We start from the raw sequence: 20,268 nt of genomic DNA on the forward strand, positions 1-20,268 counted from the left end.
CCTGCGGATAAACATGGGAGGAGGAGGCAGTGGGCCCCACCAGGGCCTGCTGAGATGGTGTCAAGGAAGAAGAGGAGGTTGGGGCTTGCCACAGCATATCCAGACGTGTTGGTAAGTCCTGAGTCACCCAGTTAGCCAGAAGGGCAGTCTGGGTGGGGACAGCAGCTCTGGCTCCTATACACAGAGTCTCCAGGAGAGTGCTCCCACGCTGGCAGCCCAGCCCTGACACAGTGCCCTGGGTGACAGGCCAGATGAAGCATCCTGGACCTACCATTGCTGAACAGGCCACCTCTGCTGAGCCCCTGCCTACAGGAAGGACTCATCAAGTTGACTCTGCCTCCAAAAACACCCCCAGGCCATTCCCCAGGCTGCCTTTGGGGGTCCAGGCTCTGCACCTTGCTAGGCTCCTCATCTGAAACTTCTTGGTTGCCTCTTTCCTTATCCTTGCAGGAATTTCTGCTCACTGGATAGAAGCCAGAAGTCAGGAAACGCTGTGGTAAGATGTAGACTCTGGCTGGGCTACAGGAGGGCCAGGTTGTCCCATCACCACTTGAGCTGAGAAGCCACTAGCTCGAGTCTGGAAAGGTCTTCAGCTGTAATTGGAGGTGTTCTTCTGACAACTTAGCCCCGGCACCCAACTCTAGGTAGAGGCAGAGAAAGTTTAGCTTCCCTTGAAATGGGTCACTAATTGAATTCATCCCAGAGACAAGTCACCAGCACAGACCGGCTGCAACCAGCCAACTTCGACCCATCTCCCCTCACCGTCTCAGTCTTGAGGGACACAGTTGAGGAAGGGGCTAAGAGGGGTTCCAACCTTTTTCCACTTCTCCCTCTGTGGCTCTTGGGGTTCCCCTTAACTAAAGCAAATGACCTGGTCTTAGGTTCACTTCAATAATGTTGAGTACCGGTGCATGCATGAACACCGAGACACAAGCACACACATGGGAATATATACATGTGCACTCACAGACATGAGAACATATACACACAAACATACAGATGGGCACAGGTGTGCAGACACAGAAACATGCACTCACATACATCCACAAATGCACACACACATATGAACACAATTATGTGCATGAACACATGCTTGCACAGATATACATATGTATGCAACTGCACGTACACAGGCATATTGGCACACACACACACACACACACACACACACACACACACACGAACACACACGAACACCAGCACGTTCACATGCACATGGCATTTTGGTCAGTTTTGCCAACTTGACACAGCTAGAGTTACCTGAGGAGATTTTAACTAAGGAGGTAATTGCCTCCATCAGATTGGCCTGTGGCGTGTCTGTGGGGCATTTTCCTGATGGATGATTGATGTGGACAGTGTCACCCCTGGGTGGTCCTGGGTTGGACAAGAAAGCATGCTGAGGGGCTGGACAGTCAGCTCAGAGGTTCAGAACAGTGGCTTCTCTTTCAGAGAACACAGGTTCGATTCCCAGCACCCACGTGGCGGCTCACAGTTGTCTGTAACTCCAGTTCCAGGGGATCTGATGCACGATTCTAGCCTTCACACAAGTGCATACATATAAACACACACAAAATCACATGCATGTGTACAAGATCGCTGTCATTCAAACACACATCCCAGTGTCTCTCCCAGTGTGGACACACACATCACTTCACTGGGATTCTAAATTCCCATCTTGATTGGAGAACTTGAGAGGGAGAGACTGAGTCAGCAGGCCCTGGAGGCTCAGACAAGATGGGAGAAGGCGAGAGGAGGGAGGTCTGCGATCAGAATCCTGTTCATCTGGAGGCTGGGGGGAGCCTGGGACCACCAGACAGGTCCTCACTGCTGGAGTGCCCAGGCTGGGAGGAGCTCAGAACCAGTTTGACTTCACTGGTTCCTTTTCCCTCACATCTTCTCCATCGTTTGCTGTCAGAACGGCGACCCTCCTGACAGGGGTGAGGGCTAGCTCCAAGTCTTTTAATTAGCATCTCCCTCACGTGAGAGATGCTGGAGCACTTTTAAAAACAGTTACTGGCCTTTTGTGTCTCTTCGTCTGAAAACTCTGTTCATTCGCTAGCCTACGTGTTGACCGGCAATTTCATTTCTTCGTATGTAATTTCTGCAGCTCTTGTCCATTCTAAATGTTAGCCCTGCCTGCAGTGTAGTTGATAAAGAACGCCTCCCTTTCTGGGGCTACCTGTTTGCTCTGATGATGGTTTCCTAGTAATAATCACCTTAAAACACTTTTTAAAAAGATTCAGTTGTATTTTATGTGTATGAGTGTTTTGCCTGCACAGATACGTACATGTACCACCTGTGTGCAGTTTCTGGGGAGGCCAAAAGAGGGCATTGGAGCCCCCAGAACTGGAATTACAAATGGTTGTGAGCCACTGTGTGGGTGCTGGGAATTGGACCTGGGTCCTATGTAAGAGCAGCAAGTGCTCTTAACACGAGACATCTCCAGCCCTCAAAAAGAAAAAACAAACAAACAAACAAACAAACAAACAAACAAACATACCCATATTTGAAGAGGCAGAAAGTGAAGACAGCCGTCTACGCATTTCGCTGACTTACTATTTCCTCCCCAGGCGGGGTCCTTTAGCCACCACGCCTGTCTCCTCTGCCAGAGGTCAAAGCTAAGTCTCCAAAGGAACCAATTGTCCCTATGTTCATCAAAGCCATGCAAGCATCCAAGTGAGGGACGGCAGACACAGAGGTGACTGAGCCAGACTGAGAACCCCAAACCCGCCCTGAAGACAGAGGCCGGAAGAGGCCAATGAGCATGTGCCTTTCCAACTGCCAAAACCAGGTTGCCAGTGGCAGGGCAAGAGTGCAGATGGCCAGCTGACGTCACTTCCCCCTCTGAATCCTTCCCCACACACCCAGCCCGAACCTTCCACTTGGAAAGTCCTTTTGGTCACCCCACTTGTCTCCATCCAAGTGCCTAAATATACCTGACTGCACCCGATGACTCCACCTGTGGCTTCACCCAGTAGGCGAAGACCGTGGAGACTCCATAGAGCTTCTGGTCCATGCCTACATTGTACAGATGAAGTAACTGACCCAGAAAGGGAAGTGACTCACCAAGTTTGCCACAAGAAGGTCTACTTGCCTGGACCCTCACCCGGCAGCATCCCCACCATGACACACACATCTGACCAGGAACCTACTGTCTGCATATGCTTAGAGAAGGCAAGGTAGGGGCAGGGCGGGGAGGGCAGAAGAGCAGACGGTGTCTGAGGAAAGTTTGGCCTCCAGCCTGGCTTCGTTACCTCCACCTCTTGGTCCTTCTCAAGGCAGGGCTATCTGAATTGAAATTGGTCAAAATTAAATAGATTAAGTGTGCCCTATGGCATGGCAGGTACCTACCGCCCTGGCTAGTGGCATTCCATCATGGCAGAACAGCCATTCAGACAGATCCTTTACACAGCTAATCTCACTTCAAAATGACTCTTGAGGGCTGGGGGGATGGCTCAGTGGTTAAGAGCATGACTGCTCTTCCAGAGCTCCTAAGGTGTGGTTCCCAGACCCACACAGTGGCTCACACTGTCCTAACAATGCCAGTTCCAGAGGATTCAACACCCTCTTCTGGAATTCTCAGGCACCAGGCCTGCATTTGGGGCACAGCTATACATGTAAGCAAAACATCCATATTCATAATAATATGTAATAATAATAATTTTTAAAATATTTTTATTTTAAAAATGTAAATAATGAGCCAGGTGTTGGTGGTGGCACACACCTTTAATCCCAGCACTCGGGAGGCAGAGCCAGGTAGATCTCTGTGAGTTCGAGGCCAGCCTGGTCTATAGATCAAGATCCAGGACAGGCTCCAAAGCTACACAGAAAAAAACCTGTCTCAAAAAATATATATATATAATAAAAATAAATGCATATAATTATATATGTATATATGGTTTGTTAATTATTTACATATTTTAAATAATTTTTAAAATAAATTACATTTGTTATTATTTATTTATAGATTAAATGTAACAATGTGTTATTTATATGTGTATGTATACAGATATGTGCATATGTATATTTTAGATATATGTGTATATATGTATAATTTTCTCCCCTTGAGTTTCTCAAATACTTTGTTGTAGAAAGTTGAGTGAGGAAACTCTAGTCTCAGGTGGCTCTGAACACCACTGGCACAGACACAGGTCCTGAGTGTTCGGTCTTTCCTTAAAAGAAATGGAGTCTTGCCATGGCATCCAAAATCTGTAATGATACCTCACAGAAGGCCAAGAAAGTAGGGTTGCCATAAGTTCAGGGCAGCCAAAGCTATGAAGTGAGACCCTGGAGAGAGAGAGAGAGAGAGAGAGAGAGAGAGAGAGAATTAAAGTTTGAACGAGGCAAAATGGTAAAATTGGTAAAAATGTATTTTGTTTTGTTTTTGAATCAGGGTCTCCCTATGTAGCCCTGACTGGTCTTGAACTCACAGAGATTCACCTGCCTCTGCCACCCAAGTACTGGGACTAAATGTGTGCGCCACCACCGCCTGCCTATACATTGGTAAAAATGTAAACAGCGAAGCCTTGAGTGTAGATGAAATGGCCTCAACACTGGCTGCCAGAGGAAGCATGGCCGCCGATTGCCACATATTCATCCCATGTCTAAATCCTCGGCTGTCGGCTCCTCCCACTTCCATGTTCAGACTCTTAACCACAGAATCTTTTACTTCTAAATGTCACACTTGTTGTTCAAAACTTCTGGCCCCTCCCATCTCCCTCACCCACCGTCCCAGCAAACACTGAGGCAAGTCCTTAGGCTGGCCCCTTGGTGTCGGCCTTCAGTCACCTCTCCTTTGGACCCTTACTGCTCCAGATGTTCCCCTGCCCTGGCACCACCCAGCTGTGCTCCCTCCAACATGGGGCATCAGGGCCCAGGCAAGGGCACTGTGTTAGCTTTGTCATTGTGACAGACACTGGTCATTGGTAGGAGGGAAGGCCTTTTAAGCGCACGGTTTCAGGGGTTTTGGTCGGTGGTGGGCTAACCACCAGGCTGGCTAGCCTGAGATGACGACGGTGAGGCAGAGCAGTATTGTGGAATCTTGAGCCTGTGGCAGGGGAGGCAGCAGGGAGCACAGAGAGGGGGTCATCCTAACCAAACACAGCCTCCAAAGATACACCTCAGTGACTGATTTCCCCTCACCAGCCCCCACTTCAGCATGTGAGCTTTTCAGGGGACACTGTATCCAAACTGCAACAGGCACTATGACCTTTTGGCTCACCTCTGTGTTCTCACAGCTGACCCCTGACAGCAGCAGTCCAGAATCCCCAAGAGCTGTTCTTGGGATGGGTCGCAGTGACAGCATGTTTACAATTTCACCTCTGGCCTACCATGGTGCTTTAATCCTGGTGCTTGTGAGCCAAAGGCAGGTGGATCTCTGAGTTTGAGGCTAGCCTGGTCTACAGAGCCAGTTCCAGGACAGCCAGGCCTACACAGAAGAGCCCTGTCTTGGGAGGAAAAAAAAATTCAACAACTTCACCTGCTTTCCCATTAAGAATGGCATCATTGGTTCCTGGGATTGGTGAGGAGGCAACACCTTGCCCCTTCCTTAATAGAGATTTCAGCAGGATTTGAGAAGTCAGCTAGCATCAGACTAGAGGAGAAATGTACAGATTTCATTCTACATGTACACAGAAAACCCCCAAGAAACTAAGAACCCAAAGTCACCCACTCCAAATCTTCACTCAGTAGTGAAGTGTATTGATAATTAAAATGTGCCCAGAGGCCTAGAGAGGGGCCTTTTTGTTTTCTTTTTAATATACATAAAGGGTCTTAAAGAACCCAGTCTGGCCTAAAAGTCACTTTAGAGCCCAGACTGGCCTCAAATATGCCTGCCTCATTCTCCAAAGTAGTGGAAGTACAGGCATGCTCACCACAGTCGGATGAAGGGAGTTATCTCAACAAGGACTGTTTGTAGAGATATTTCCCAGCCTCAAGCCTGTTTCTTGTAACAAGAATGTTTCTTCTCTCCCATATAAGGAGAAAAGGTGACCTCAGAGGTCCTTCCGTATCTACAGGCTTTCAAGTGTCTTTTTGTGCCACACAATCCTCTGCCAAAGTGCATATTGGGAGCTGGCTGGTTCTGCTCCCCCCCTCGATTAAGTGAGATAATATGCCTTGCTTTAGGAGATGGTTATTACTGTCATTTTACAGGTGGGGAAACTGAGGCTCAGAGAGGCCTAAGCACATCTCCAGCTCCTGCTGCCTTGGCTCCCAAGCCAAACTGCTGGCTGCCCAGGGCAACTGTCCCCACCCTCTACAACTTTACCCACCCCCAACAAAGAGAAGCAAGAGAAGCCACCCCAGGAGAACTATAAGGTGTTCCTAAGCTGTCCCCGAAGAGGAAGGCTGCCAGAGTCTGTCAGCACACCCTGCTAGCTGTCCCTTTCCACTTGCTGACGGCATAAGGGGCACTCTTGTCACAGGCGTCATATAAGGACTCGGTTTCCCCAGACGTCTAATAACTTTGTGCTTCTGTGACCCCTACTTCAGGAGACATACTGGGCATAGTATCAGGTTGACTGGGGCAAGATGGAGGGTAGGCTGAGCCTCAACCCAGAGTTACTCCTACTGTCTCCCCAGGCTTCCCTGGGAACCCGGGAGAGGGTGTGGTGTGGACAGGCCTGCTGGGTGAGAGTAGATTTGGAAGGAGGCTCAGGAAGGGTGTGAGGGAGGGTGGGCCTCTGAGGCTCAGCTGTGATCACACAGGAAACAAGCCTGCAGCTTCTGCAGTGGTGCCCGCCCTGGCAGGGCAGCCTCTCTCTCCAGGGCTGCTGCTCAGCTGCCGCCTTAGCTTTTAGCCAGGTGTGAGTAGGCAGCTTGGCTTTGAATGGACCCTTCCCCCTATTCCCTGATAAGGTACCTCGCCAGCCCTGTGTGGTGGGCAGGGAAGGCAGGGAGGGCAAGGAGCCCAACCCCAGTGGACCCCAGACCTGGGGGGTCGGGTGGATAAACCGCCTTCACAAGCCCTGCTGCTTGTCTCCCCAGCTTCCCTCCCCTGAGAAAGAAGGGGCAGCCAGTGGCCTGATGACTCACCCAGGAGCCATCTTCCCATCCCACTCCCAGGCCTGGCCCAGCCCAGTCCAACTCCTTTACTACGGGCTAATGACCATCTTTTCATGCGTGGGAGGGAGGGGTCTCGGCTTCCTTCCCCAAGCCCTGCTCTGGTTTGCCTGCTCCAGGATAGATCACAGCCCTATCTTTAAGGAGTGGAGCTGAGGTAGAGAGCAGCACCCTTCCCGGAGGCAGACAGCTCGAAGGGGACCAGGGCCACTCTCCTGCTTCAGGGGGCTTCAGCTGCTCTCTTCCAGTCCCATGGGGGAATGGCACTATCATTTCTTCATCCCCTTCTTAGAGGGTTCGAATCCTGCAGTTGTTTACTCCTATAAAGGCTAAATATGCGAAGCAATGAAGACTCCCATTCTCCTCCAGACGGGCCAGGGCTTGGCTCCTTTCGCTCAGTTATCTATCTTCCTGAAGAATCCATGAGGCAGCACTTCAGGATTCACTGGCCATTCCCAGGGCCCACTAATTCTAGGTTCTCTTCGTCCAGCAAGACTTTTGACAGGCTGGGGCGTAGTTCAGAGCATGCTAGGGCAGGGCATTGGGCTTGTCCCCAGGAGCTCATACACTAAAAACCAATAGGCCTGTCCTCAGGAAACACTCCTGTCTCTCTGTTCTTACACATGGTGTGGAGAAGGGAGTCCATTGCTCCTGTGGAAGCCAGGCCAGCAGGAAGGGGACACTGAAAGCTTACCTCGAAGGCTTGCCCATCTTGCCACCTGAACACAGGAGAAAACAGTCCCTCTTGAAGAGGTCACCAGCCTGCAGGAAACAGGCCTCCCTTGGCAGGGGCCTGAAACCCAGTGTTCAGTCCCAAAGTCCCTTGAGGGCCTGTGGAATCTGTATCCACACTCTCCTCTGAAACATGCATCAATTCCATCATTCTGTGTGACACCAGCTTCCTTGATGATGATCCAGGGGTCACAAGCTAGGCCATCTGAAAGCTGTTAGGAGATCTAGACCACATTCCTCTCGCATGGGTCCTCACACCAATGCAGGGTTCATGCCTGCTGTCTGGGTTATATTCTTACCTGGGACAGATTGCTAGCATGCACTAGGCCAAGGCCCAGAGAAGGCCAGTGACTTCCTCCAGGTCACACAGACAGTCTGAACAGCTACATAGATTTCCTTACCTCTTTAGGGCCTCCAAAGAGCCTGAGTGTGGAGACTGCAGCCCAGGATCTCAGAGAAAAGAGATGGGCTTCTGGCCGTGGCCTGTCCAAAGGATGCAGACTCCATACTTGGCAGGAGCACACACCCTGAGGACAGCATGTGGCCTGGGGTGGAGAGAGCAGGGTGTGGAGCCCATCTGTGGGTGTGAGCATTACACACAAGCTCAAACTTGACAATTTTCAAGTTTCCGAGGAATTCCTGCTCCCTAAAAACCTCACCACTTGCTTTGGGCCACTGACTCCCTTCCTTGGTGAAGCTTTTCTTAGAGAGAGTCCAGATGTCACCCCTACAGCCTCCCTCCTCCAAGTTCCATGTTTAGACACTACTGGGAGTTGTCTGTTCCTCTGTGGACTCACACGACTGTGCAAGCCACAGGCTGGAGCTCTGAGCTCAGCTCACTACTTCCCCAGTCTTCCTTGGTAAGAGGTCCACACAACAGAAGCCATGAGCTGGCCTTTGCCTCCACCCATTCTGTGGCTTCACAACATCCCACCATCTTGAACCTTTGTGGCCCGACACTCCTGTTACCATCTAGGGGTATCGAATGGGTTCATTTGAATTACTAGGCAAGGGAAATCTTGGGGGTTACAGGTCAGGGAGACCTCAGATACAGCAGACAGAGCCAACCAGTAAAGAGAGGCTTTTATTAGGAGTGAAGGGACAGAGAGAGAGAGAGAGAGAGAGAGAGAGAGAGAGAGAGAGAGAGAGAGAGAGAGAACGCACTAGGCACACAAAGGCCCTCTGCAGAGCTTAAGGGGGGCTTGGAAGCCAAAATTGGGTCTCCTTGAGGGTTGGGAGGTTTCAGGGGTCTTTGAGGGGTCTTCTTTCCCTAAGCAGATCAGTTCCAACAGACAGAGAAACTGATAGGCCACGACTGTGGAGAAAACACATCCTGGTCTCTGCTCACAGGCCTTTAGGCCTTTGCCTCCAGTCAGGAGGAAGAGGAAGAAGCCAAAGTTGGCCATCTTCATCATCTTTCACTTTGGACCTTCTTTCTGTCTGTCTGTCTGCCTATCAGGGATCCATTTAACTCCTACTGCCTCCCCCTACTTCTGTCCCAGCGGGGTCAGGTCAAAGCTGGCTCCTAGGAATCACCCAAGGAACCTGGGGTGGTAGGGGACACCTGTAATGACAGTTTGGGAGAATCCAGAGTTCCAGGCCAGCCTGGCTAGCTCCCAGCATCTTTCCCAGGTTGTGGTAGGAGATAAGAAAGGAAAATTAAGCTGGGTGGTGGCACAGGCCTTTAATCCCAACACTCGGGAGGCAGAGGCAGGTCAATCACTGAATTCAAGGCCAGCCTGGTCTACAGAGTGAGTTACAGCATGGCAAGAAACCCTGTCTCAAAAAACAGCAAAGGGGGTTGGAGATTTAGCTTAGTGGTAGAGTGCTTGCCTAGCAAGCACAAGGCCCTGGGTTCAGTCCTCAGCTCCATTAAAAACAAAACAAAACAAACAAACAAAAAACAAAAAACAGCAAAGGTATGAAAGCTATCTTTTTTAAGTCATTCCCCAAGCCAGCTTATTTTACTTTACTCCAAAGGACAAGCAAGCTGTCTGGGTGGGGACAGGGCTGGGAGCCAGAGAGGTGCTTGGGGGCAGGTGGTGACCACACTTCTTGACTCAGTGAGCAGGTTGGGCTAGGCTGGTGGCAGGGTCTCTGGAGGCAGAGGTGAGAGGATGGTGGCAAGTTCAAGTCCAGCCTGGGCTGGGGCTGCTCCTCAGCTGTTAGAATGCTTAGCTAGTGGCACAAAGCCCTGGATTTGGTCCCCAGCACTGAATAAACCTGGTAGGATTGGTGAATGCCTACAATCCCCACCTAGCTCTTCGGAGGGGGAGCCAGGAGGATCAAGGTCATTATCAGCTGCAGAACAGGTGAAGGCTGACCCCAGGTGTAAGACTACCTTAAAAAAAAAAAAAAAAAAAAAGCAAGAAAGAAAAATAAGAGAAACATCAACAAGTCTTCCCTCTTGCAAGTTATGAATTCACAAGGCCAGAGAGATGGCTCAAGGATTAAGAGCATTGGCTGCTCTTCCAGAGGTCCTGAGTTCAATTCCCAGCATCCACACGGTGGCTCACAACCATCTATAATGGGATCTGATGCCCACTTCTGACATAAAGATGTACATGCAGATAGAGCACTCACATATATATAAAATAAAGAAAGAAATCTTCAAAAAGAAGTAAGTTACGAATTCCTAAGGGCTTTACACGTCTCTCCTCCCCTGGACTTCCAGACTCTGCAGAGCAGTGACCATATACTGTTTAGTTCCCAGGGCTCAGCGCCACACCCAATATGCACCGCATGAGGAAGAAAACAAGGCATGCTTGACAACCTCTCTGGCAGCCTGATTTCTAGGGCACGCCTGTCTCTCTTAGACTGAGTGCCCCAGAGCTCGCTATGGTGACCCACGGAGACCCACATCAGCCCCTCCTCTGGCAGTCCTTTGGGTTGCTCCTGAGGCCATCTCTCTTTCTAGGTCATTCCAAGCCCCAAATACTATGTTAAGAGTTAAGTTTTTCTCCTGGGGCCTGAATCCCTGCCCCAGAGCCTCACCCAATCCTCCAGATTCACCCCACAGCTCCACACCCTCAACCCTCCCCTCCTGAGGCAGCCAAAGAGGGGGTGGAGTGGGGGGCCAGATGATCTCAGCACCTCCTGCCTGGCCGGACATCCTCCCTGGGGACTTCCGTCCTCCTCTGCCCCCACCCAGTGTCGCTTCCTCATTTTGAGAGCAACTCCACTGATGATCTGTTTCGCTTTCCACCATTTCCTGTGTTTTATGTGACTCCTCCTGAGCTCAGCCACGGAAGATGATTCTCTTGGTTGCAAAGATAGCCCTAAATGTCTAAAGGCTACCCAACAGGTCCTGGGGGCATACTCACTTTTGTTGTTGTTGTTGTTGTTGGGTTTGTTTTTGAATTTTTAGAGACAGGGTTTCTCTGTGTAGGCTTGGTTATCCTGGAACTCACTCTGTAGACCAGGCTGGCCTTGAACTCACAGAGATCCACCTGCCTCTGCCTCCCAAGTGCTGGGATTAAAGACATGTGCCACCACTGCCACCACCACCAGGTTTGGCACACTCACCCTTTTCAAGCTGTCCAGAAGAGGAGATTCTCTATCCTCTCTGGGTCAGAAGCCCAGTGTCTGAAGCAAGATCTTCCTGTTGTCCAACCTCAATCTTCATGCTTTTAGGATTTTCAGATTTAGAAAACAAAAATGCAGGACAATTACTCAGATTTGAGTTTCAGGGAGACACTGAGTAAAAACTCTAGTTACACATCTCCCCTTCTATATCAGAACAGAAGTTATTTGAACTGAAATGTGCATCTTGGTGGGAGAGCACATGCTTAGCATGCACTTGGCCCTAGATTTGATTCCCCTGCACCATCAAAAAATATTTCAGGTCTGGGGAGACAGCTCAGCCAGTGGGTGTGCCTGCTTCTCAGGCATGATGGTCTGAGTTCAAATGCCAGGCACTCATGTGAAAAGCTGGATGTGCCTGTGAGGTCCTAAAACATGGGAACTGGGGGAGGCAGGGGCCTCACTGGGACTTGCTGGCTGCCAGCCTAGCTCCAGGATGAGTGAGAACCCTGTTTTAAGGGAATATGGCAGAAAGCCATAGACAAGACATCAATGTCTTCCTCTTGTCTCCACATACTTGCACATGAACATGTACATGCATCACCCACATGGGTACCTATGCACGCGCGCACACACACACACACACACACACACACACACACACACACACACACATGCACAAAACCAAAAAACCCCCAAAACACCAATAACATAAAAACCACACAAACCATTAGTGAGAGGAGCAGCATTGTTTTTATTTTCTCTCTTTTCTTCGTCATTTTGAGCCCCAAGTGTGTGTGTGTGTGTGTGTGTGTGTGTGTGTGTGTGTGTGTGTGTACCCTGTAAGTGCCTGGTGCCCTTGGAGACCAGAAGAGGGTGTCTGATTGCCTGGAACTGTAGTTACAGACAGTTGTGAGCTACCATGTGGGTGCTGGGAATTGAACCTGGGTCCCCTGCAAGAACAACAGGTATTCTTAATGGCTGAGCCATCCCTCCAGCCTGACATTCTGCATAATTATGTGAATGTTCTCTTTCTTTTTATATACAGGCTCTCACTCTGAAGGCCAAGTTGACCTCAAACATATGATCTTCTTGCCTGTCCCTCCCAAATACTGGGATTACAAGCATAAAACCATCACGTCAGGCCCCATTATTATTATTATTATTATTATTATTATTATTATTATTATTATTACTATTTTTTAAGACAGAGTCTTATGTAATCCAGGCTGGTCTTGAACTTGTTTTGTAACAAGGCTGACTTTGAACTTCCCATCCTCCTGCTTCTCCCTCCCAAGTGCTAGGACTACAGGTGTGTTCCCTGAGAACGTGTTCTGAGTGGCCTTTTTTGTTTGCTTGTTTCTTGAGATGGACCCAGGGCCTTGTGTCTGCTAGGCAATCACTCTTCAGGATCAGCTCCGCTGTGACTGGTTTTGTAGGCTCACACTTTGGTGGCGTTGAGTGTGTTTATATTATTGTGAAGAGTTCCTTGTGTCTCCTGCATTTAGAGCTGACTATAATGTCAGCCTAATGAAGCCTCTGGAAAACTCCACTGCATACTCATGAGTGAATGGGAATGAAAAAGACAAGTGGTTCATCCTTCCTTCCTTCCTTCCTTCCTTCCTTCCTTCCTTCCTTCCTTCCTTTTCCTCCTCCTCTTCTTTATCTTTGTTTATTTGTGGTACTAAAGGTTGAACCCAGAACCCCACACAAGCTAAGTAAGTGTTCTACCACTGACCTGTGTGTGTACCTAGACCTGAAAACAATGATTTTTATACCCCAGGTAAAGGAGCTCTGACTGTGTGTACACTCTGAAATGATTCCCTGACCCACACTTGAAAAGCAATAGTAATACAATGCCAGTGACTTCCTTGGCAGTCAATACTTTTTGTTCCCTAAGTTAACCCCGACTGGGGATGCCATGATTCTCCCACACACACAATTTAACTTGAGTACAAAAGGGTTCTTATTTCTATGGTAACTGGTGAGAACGTGAGGAGGCTGAGGCTGGATCTTGCTGAGAGTTACAGTGAGGAGGGAGGAACTGATCAAGGAAGACAGACTACCACAGGGAGCCTGGTCGTGGGACACAGGTGGCAGGGTAGCCTGCTATGTTTCAGCAGAGGGGAGAAGAAGGGGGTCTAATGTGTTGACATATTACCTGCCAAGTGTCTTCACGTGCGGTGCTCTTTAATTCTTAAACACGATGGAGTTGAGGGGACCGCGGAAGGGACTCTATGGTGCGGTTGCACACTTTGTGGAAGATCTAAGAAGCATCAGAAGACGGTTGGGTCTTCTAGGCAGCAAGGTCAACCCCAATAGCCAGGGCTGGTGGAGCTAGCTGCTTTGCTGCCCACCTGGAACGTCTGTCTGGCAAGGAAGGAATTAGCCTGCTCTACCTCCTCACCTGACATGCCTCTGCTTACAGCCTTCCAGGGCATGTCCTATGGTGGCAAGGACATGGTAGCCAAGGGAAAGCAAGGGAACACTGGCTGTGAGGAAGGGTACAGGACTATCAGGTGTCACCTGTCACCCATGAGGCTGTGGGGCCTAGGATTCAGATAGGGCAGGCAGCTCATTCCTCAGAGGACCTACCCAGGACTTCATCCATACAGTGGCCCCCTTACAGGCAACAGATTTGAACGCCTCACCACATGCTTTGCCTCTGACCTCCACCCTTAGCATCCCCACCTCTGTATCGCTAATAATCATCCCGTAGGCGTTGGTTTATAGCTTTGGTTCTAGTCTATATACATTCATGGAGGGAGGGGAACCATTCCTGTGTTTTCTATGGCATCGGTAACAATAGTCTGGTCTCAGTAAATGTTGATGGATTCATTAGGTAACAGGCTGTCACTTGTTTCACTGTCCAGTTCCCTTTTATACGGGGCTGGGCTGGCTGACGGCAGAGGCCCTTCACTGCTCAGACTGCTCAGCCATTCCCTATGCTCAGGCTGGCTACTGTGATGTCTTGCTTACAAAGCGCTCTCACATGCTGTCTCCTTTCATCCTTGCAACAAGGTGATGGGTGTGAAGGGACTAGGAAAGTGACTCTGAGTCACTGTGGCATGCTTTGTGAGAAGAAAGGATGTGCTAACAACGAAGTTCTCTCTCGCCGTAGCATTCCACAGTATGGGGCCAACCTTAGTGCTGTGCTAGTGACTTTGAGTGACCCACTTGGGGCTGGCACTAGCACCCAGGGCTAGCTCTTCTCAGCAGCCTCCTGCTGTCCAGGTGAGACCTTCCCATTGAATCTGGGTTTCCTCTGAATGAATGCCCCTGGTGGTGGATGTGCTAATCAGTAGCTTCGAGTATCTGGTTGGTCTGGCCGCTGTTACATAGTTCAGGATAAATCAGCGTGTTGGCTTCTCAGTTCCAATCCACTCATGACCTGGAGTTTTGTGTACGCCCAAGTCCCTCTCCAGGGCCTCTTGGCAAGCAGGTTGTTGATCAGCAAAGTTTCAAGGTGAGCCCAGACATGATGGAAAGCCAGCTCCTCCTAAGCACCACCTTGCATCTTCCATAGGACTGGGCACCAGGGTGGGAGGCAGAGCAAGCTGGAAGTCCCCTTCACAAGGAGGGGCTTCTGGCAGTGGGTGGGCGGCTTCCAGCCTGAGGCTGTACCAAGTCCAAGTAGCAATGAACAATGGCAGCCAGAAGTCCCAACCTGAGGCCAAGTTCACACTCCAGCCCAGGAGCTTTGAAGGGTGTCTGCCCTCTCTGTCTGATTGGAGTTTATGTGGTCAGCTCTGCTGCAGGAGCTGAGCACCCACACACAGCCCAGAGTCCAGGGCAGTGCAGTCAAGAGGGAGAGGAGGAGATGGGAGGAGGGATGGGAAACTGCTGGCTGGATCCTGACCTCCACAGGCATATACAATTGAACGCTTCCATCAGGAAATGGGGGCTTAGCCTCTGGAGCTGGGAAAACCCTGGCTAGCCACGTGTGTTTACAAGGGAAGCTGAGTCAGACCGGGCTATCTCCTAAAATGCTCAGCTATTTCTAGAATCCCATACCGTCAAAGCCAGTGGCCTCCTTCCTCTTCCCAGGACATCCCTTGTAGGAAGAGAGCAGAAGGCTGAGGCAGCCCTTTCTGAAGACTAAAACCAAAGAGCTGGTTTCCATTTATGGACTAGAAGCCCCTCCTCTGTTAGAATGACTCATTCCCCTGCCTTGTCCTCCATGCCTCAGACAGGATGGGGAGGATTTTGAGGGGGGAATATCCCAGGAAGGGCTCAGGATGCTGAAGAGGGAAGACTGAGATGGGCTGGGATCCAAAAGGAGTCAGAGAAAGCTTGTGTCCCCAGAGAGGAAGGCTACCTGCGCTGTGGTTCCGGTCCTTCCAGAGGCTTCAACTGGGCGCTCGTCAAACCTGTCAGTGGGACCAGAGTCATGCCCCTGGCAACATGCAGAATTTCGGTCCTTTTCTGGGCAGCAGACTATAAGCAGCCTCCCCAAGGGCCTGAAACAGAGAATTCTGAAGTACAGAGGTGACCAAAGATGACCGGAAATTATTCAGTCCCAGCCTCTGCACAGCAACACCTGATCCCACTGTAGGGACCAAGGTCAGGCAGAGCCTGGGTGACATTTCTGAAGTCCTTAGGGAATCTGTGAAAACCTTTCCTTTGAAAATGTGGGGTTTCAGGCTTGAGTGTGGGGAAGTTTTCCTGTCCGAGAGAGAGAGAGAGAGAGAGAGAGAGAGAGAGAGAGAGAGAGAGAGAGAGAGAGAGAGCCTCCTGAGGTTTACCAAGAGAATGCTTATATTGCCTGTGTCCTCAGCTCTGCACTGCCCACCCCCCCAGAATCCCATCAGGCAAGCTTGGGAGGCAGCTTATCTTTGGAATGATGTGCCTACTTTCTTACCTCCTATACTGAGTCATCCACATGCCTCCCCCCAGGCCAGGCCCCCACCCCAATCTCCTCAGCAAGCAGCTGGACCCTTTTTATCTTTTTTGTTTTGTTTTGATTTTTAGACATGGCACTCACTCTGTAGACCAAGGCTGGCTTCAACTCACAGAGATCCACTTGCCTCTGCCTCCTGAGTGCTGGGATTACAGGCATGTACCACCTTTGCCTGGCTCTTTTTTATTAGTGTGTGTGTGTGTGTGTGTGTGTGTGTGTGTGTGTGTGTGTGTGTGTGTATTATGTATGTGTGTGTATGTGTGTGTATGTATGTGTGTGTATGTGTGTGTATTATGTATGTGTGTGTATGTATGTGTGTGTATGTGTGTGTATTGTGTATGTGTGCATATATGTATGTGTGTGTGTATGTGTGTGTATTGTATGTGTGTGTATGTATGTGTGTATGTGTGTGTATTGTATATGTGTGTGTGTATTATGTATGTGTGTGTATGTGTGTGTATTGTATATGTGTGTATGTATTATGTATGTGTGTATATGTGTGTGTGTATTGTGTATGTGTGCACATATGTATGTGTGTGTGTATTATGTATGGGTGTGTATGTGTGTGTGTATTATGTATGGGTGTGTATGTGTGTGTATTGTATGTGTGTGTATTGTATATGTGTGCATGTATGTGTGTGTATGTGTGTGTGTATTGTGTATGTGTGCATATATGTATGTATGTATGTATGTGTGTGTGTATTATGTATGGGTGTGTATGTGTGTGTGTATTATGTACGGGTGTGTATGTGTGTGTGTATTATGTATGGGTGTGTATGTGTGTGTGTATTATGTATGGGTGTGTATGTGTGTGTATTGTATGTGTGTGTATTGTATATGTGTGCATGTATGTGTGTGTATGTGTGTGTGTATTGTGTATGTGTGCACATATGTATGTGTGTGTGTATGTGTGTGTATTATGTATGTGTGTATGTGTGTGTATTGGATATGTGTGTGTGTATTATGTATGTGTGTATTGTGTATGTGTGCACATATGTATGTATGTGTGTATGTGTGTGTATTGGATATGTGTGTGTGTATTATGTATGTGTGTATTGTGTATGTGTGCACATATGTATGTGTGTGTGTGTGTGTGTGTGTGTGCTCTCATGCATGTGCACTATAACTCATATGTGGAGGTCAGAGGACAGCTTGTGAGAGTCACTTCTCTCCCCTCTACCTTGTGGACCTTGAGGATCCTACTCAGGCAGCCTGGCTCAGTGGCAAGTGCCTTTGCTCCCTAAGTCACCTGGCCTGCTAGAAAGACCGTTTTTTAAAAAAGTCTGTTAGGTCATTTCATCCTTTTGCTCAGCACCCCCAAGCTCTCTGCTTCCCCCAGAACAAAAGCCACAGCCTCAGAATGGCCCACAAGGCGCCATAGCCTTCCCTCCCACGGCCTCTCTCGACCCCTCTTCCTGCTGGTGTCTCATTCACTCAGCTCCAGCTTCGCCCACGACTCTGCAATGTGCTTCCATGAGAGCATAGACTGTTGTCAGGTTTCTTCATAAATGTATCACTAATGCGGGGCATGCTGGAGGATGGCCCTGTGTACCAGGCTAACCTGGGCTACAGAGTGGGACCCTGTCTCAGAAACAACACCACAAAACACAAATATACTAGAAGGCCCTTAGTAAATTTAAAAAGGGGGCAGGGGAAGTTTTTGTTGCAGTCCTGGGGATGGAACCCAGGGCCTTGTCCATGCCAGCCAGGCAAGTGTTGTGTGACTGTGGATTTGCCAGTTCCAGTAACTACTTGGTAATCAGTTGAATGGCTTAGTGAATGGGACACACCATATATGAGATTATCCAGCTAAATCTTGCGTTCGGCAGCTCAGCCGTCGGCTTTGGCCCTGCCCCTGCTCCCCATCCTAGCCTGTACCTCCATCCTCTGTTCCAGAAAGTCAGCCTGCCATCTATCATGTTTCCAACCCTTCCCCTCTGCTGCTTTAAGAAATGCTCATGCCACTCAGCCAAAGCTCTGTCCTTGATCATCTTGTTCCTCAGTGAAACAATCTGGCTGATGAGAGTTCCGATTCTCACTCCCGGAGCTGAAGCCTGCTTATGTTCTCCTGGCGAAGCGGGGTCTGCGGCTTCCCACACATCTAGCTCCACTGTGGGGATCCCCTCTTACTTTCCCCTTTAGAGAGGGCCCCAGGCAGTTAGTTGGACAGGACAGAGGAAGACTGAAGGGTCATCTGGGTCTTGAGCCAGGGAGTCAGGCCAATGTGTCATGGGAATTTTCCTCCCACGGCCCTGCCCCACAAGGGGGTGTCCACTCAGGAACATCGTGATCCGGCCTGTGCCTCAAGAAAAGCCCAGGGACAGGGAGCATTCAGAAAGCCTTTGTGATCTCCTGGAGCTCCCCGCCCCCCACCCCCAATCTTTGTCTGGGTTGTTCACATTCCGGAAGCACTGATGTGGTACTAAATATTCCTGCAGCTCCAGCCTTGTCCCCTGGGGCCCAGTGTCATCACTGAGCCTTCTTTCTGGAATGCTTTGGGTATGAAGTGTCCTGGCAGGTGAGGGGAAGGTCTGTGTAGATGGAATCCACAGCCCAAATCTAGATTTTCGGGGGGAGTCTCCCACATTCACCCCCTCATCCTATCCACAGGAAGCAGAAGCCCCCCACCACCTCAGAGCCCATCAGGCCCAGCTCCTACCCAGACAGTGAGGTGTTGCATCCCCTCTGGCCCTCATCCCACACCTAGATTTCCTACTAGGCACAGCTTTCTCCTTGGTCCCCTACCCCCCCCCCAACTCCCCACCTCCCCAACCCCGCCACACTGATTCCTTTTGCCCTCTCCCTCATCTTCCCCATTTCCTTCTTGGGCCTTGTGGAGACCAAGGGAGGGCATTTCCAGGAGAGGAAATTTCTTCAGATCTTGGGCCTGGCCAAGAGCACAGCATGTAACAGATGCTCCCTGGTATGTGTGGCTCTGGTTCCCGGTCCCCGCAAGGTGTGACTTTTCACAGATCTGGGGTTGAAGTTTGGGTTCCCAGGATGTGAATGAATGTTTCAAATGTCTGTTTCTTCTGCAAAATGAGAATAAATAATACCAGACTCGCAAGGATGTAACAAAGCTATTGAGGGCATGGAACCAGGCACTATGCAGGAAGTACCTGATGCAGGAGGATGCTACAAGCCTGGGATGCTGGTCCTGGCAGAGGAGGGATAAGGAGGCAGGCTGAGCCTTATCACAAATAAACAAGAATTGCAGCTCAGTGATATCATGTTTGCCTAGCATAGCTCCAAGTTTAATCCCAAACACCAAAACCAAATAAATAAAGTAAAAATCAACGGCAGCCTCTATTATCTCCCAGGATGCACCTCTTTCCTTCATCTAATTTTCCCATCAATGTTTCCTGAATCATTTTCACCGAGTTTAATTCTCTTGTGCACCCATGGACTGCCTGCCCCAGCCTGACCACAACCCAAAGTTGTCTGCCACACTTCAGCACACCCCATGCTTGTTGCAGCCCCCAAAGGGAAGGAAACAACCTTCATGGCGTGGCATGTGCCAGCGTGGGACGTCCCCTTCTGTGTTTTTCTGGTGTTTACTCAAGCCTAGCCCAGTCCGGGGACCTCAGGCCCATCTGCTATCACTCAAGCAATATGTTTGTGTCTTACTCCCATAGTGGACCAGCCCTACCTGTCTGTCCCCAGGCTGTGACCTTTCTCAAGGTATAAACGAGGGAGACCCAAGTCTTCATCTGGCAAATGCCCCATACTCTGAGGACCGGTGGGTTGTCTAGCTAGAAAACTGGAGCCTGCCAGAACGGGGAGACTAGGGGGTGAATGCCAGAGTAGGTCAGGGGTGGGGGTGGGGAGCGAGCGGGCTTGGAACCGAAGCCAACCAGCTGCCGGTCTGCACTTTGTCCCCGGTCCTCCCTCTCAACCAGTCTGAGTCCGGCAGTTTCTCAATGGAACAGGCTGCTGGGACAGCTCTGCAGGGGGCTGAGGGGCTGTCCAGGGACGGGGACATTCCAAGCATTCTTCACTTCCTCCCAGACTCGGGAGCGAGGGCCAGGCGAGAAACGGTTCAGTACCGGAGG

The sequence above is a fragment of the Onychomys torridus genome, chromosome 11 (assembly GCF_903995425.1).
Source record: "Onychomys torridus chromosome 11, mOncTor1.1, whole genome shotgun sequence".
Taxonomy (NCBI): domain Eukaryota; kingdom Metazoa; phylum Chordata; class Mammalia; order Rodentia; family Cricetidae; genus Onychomys; species Onychomys torridus.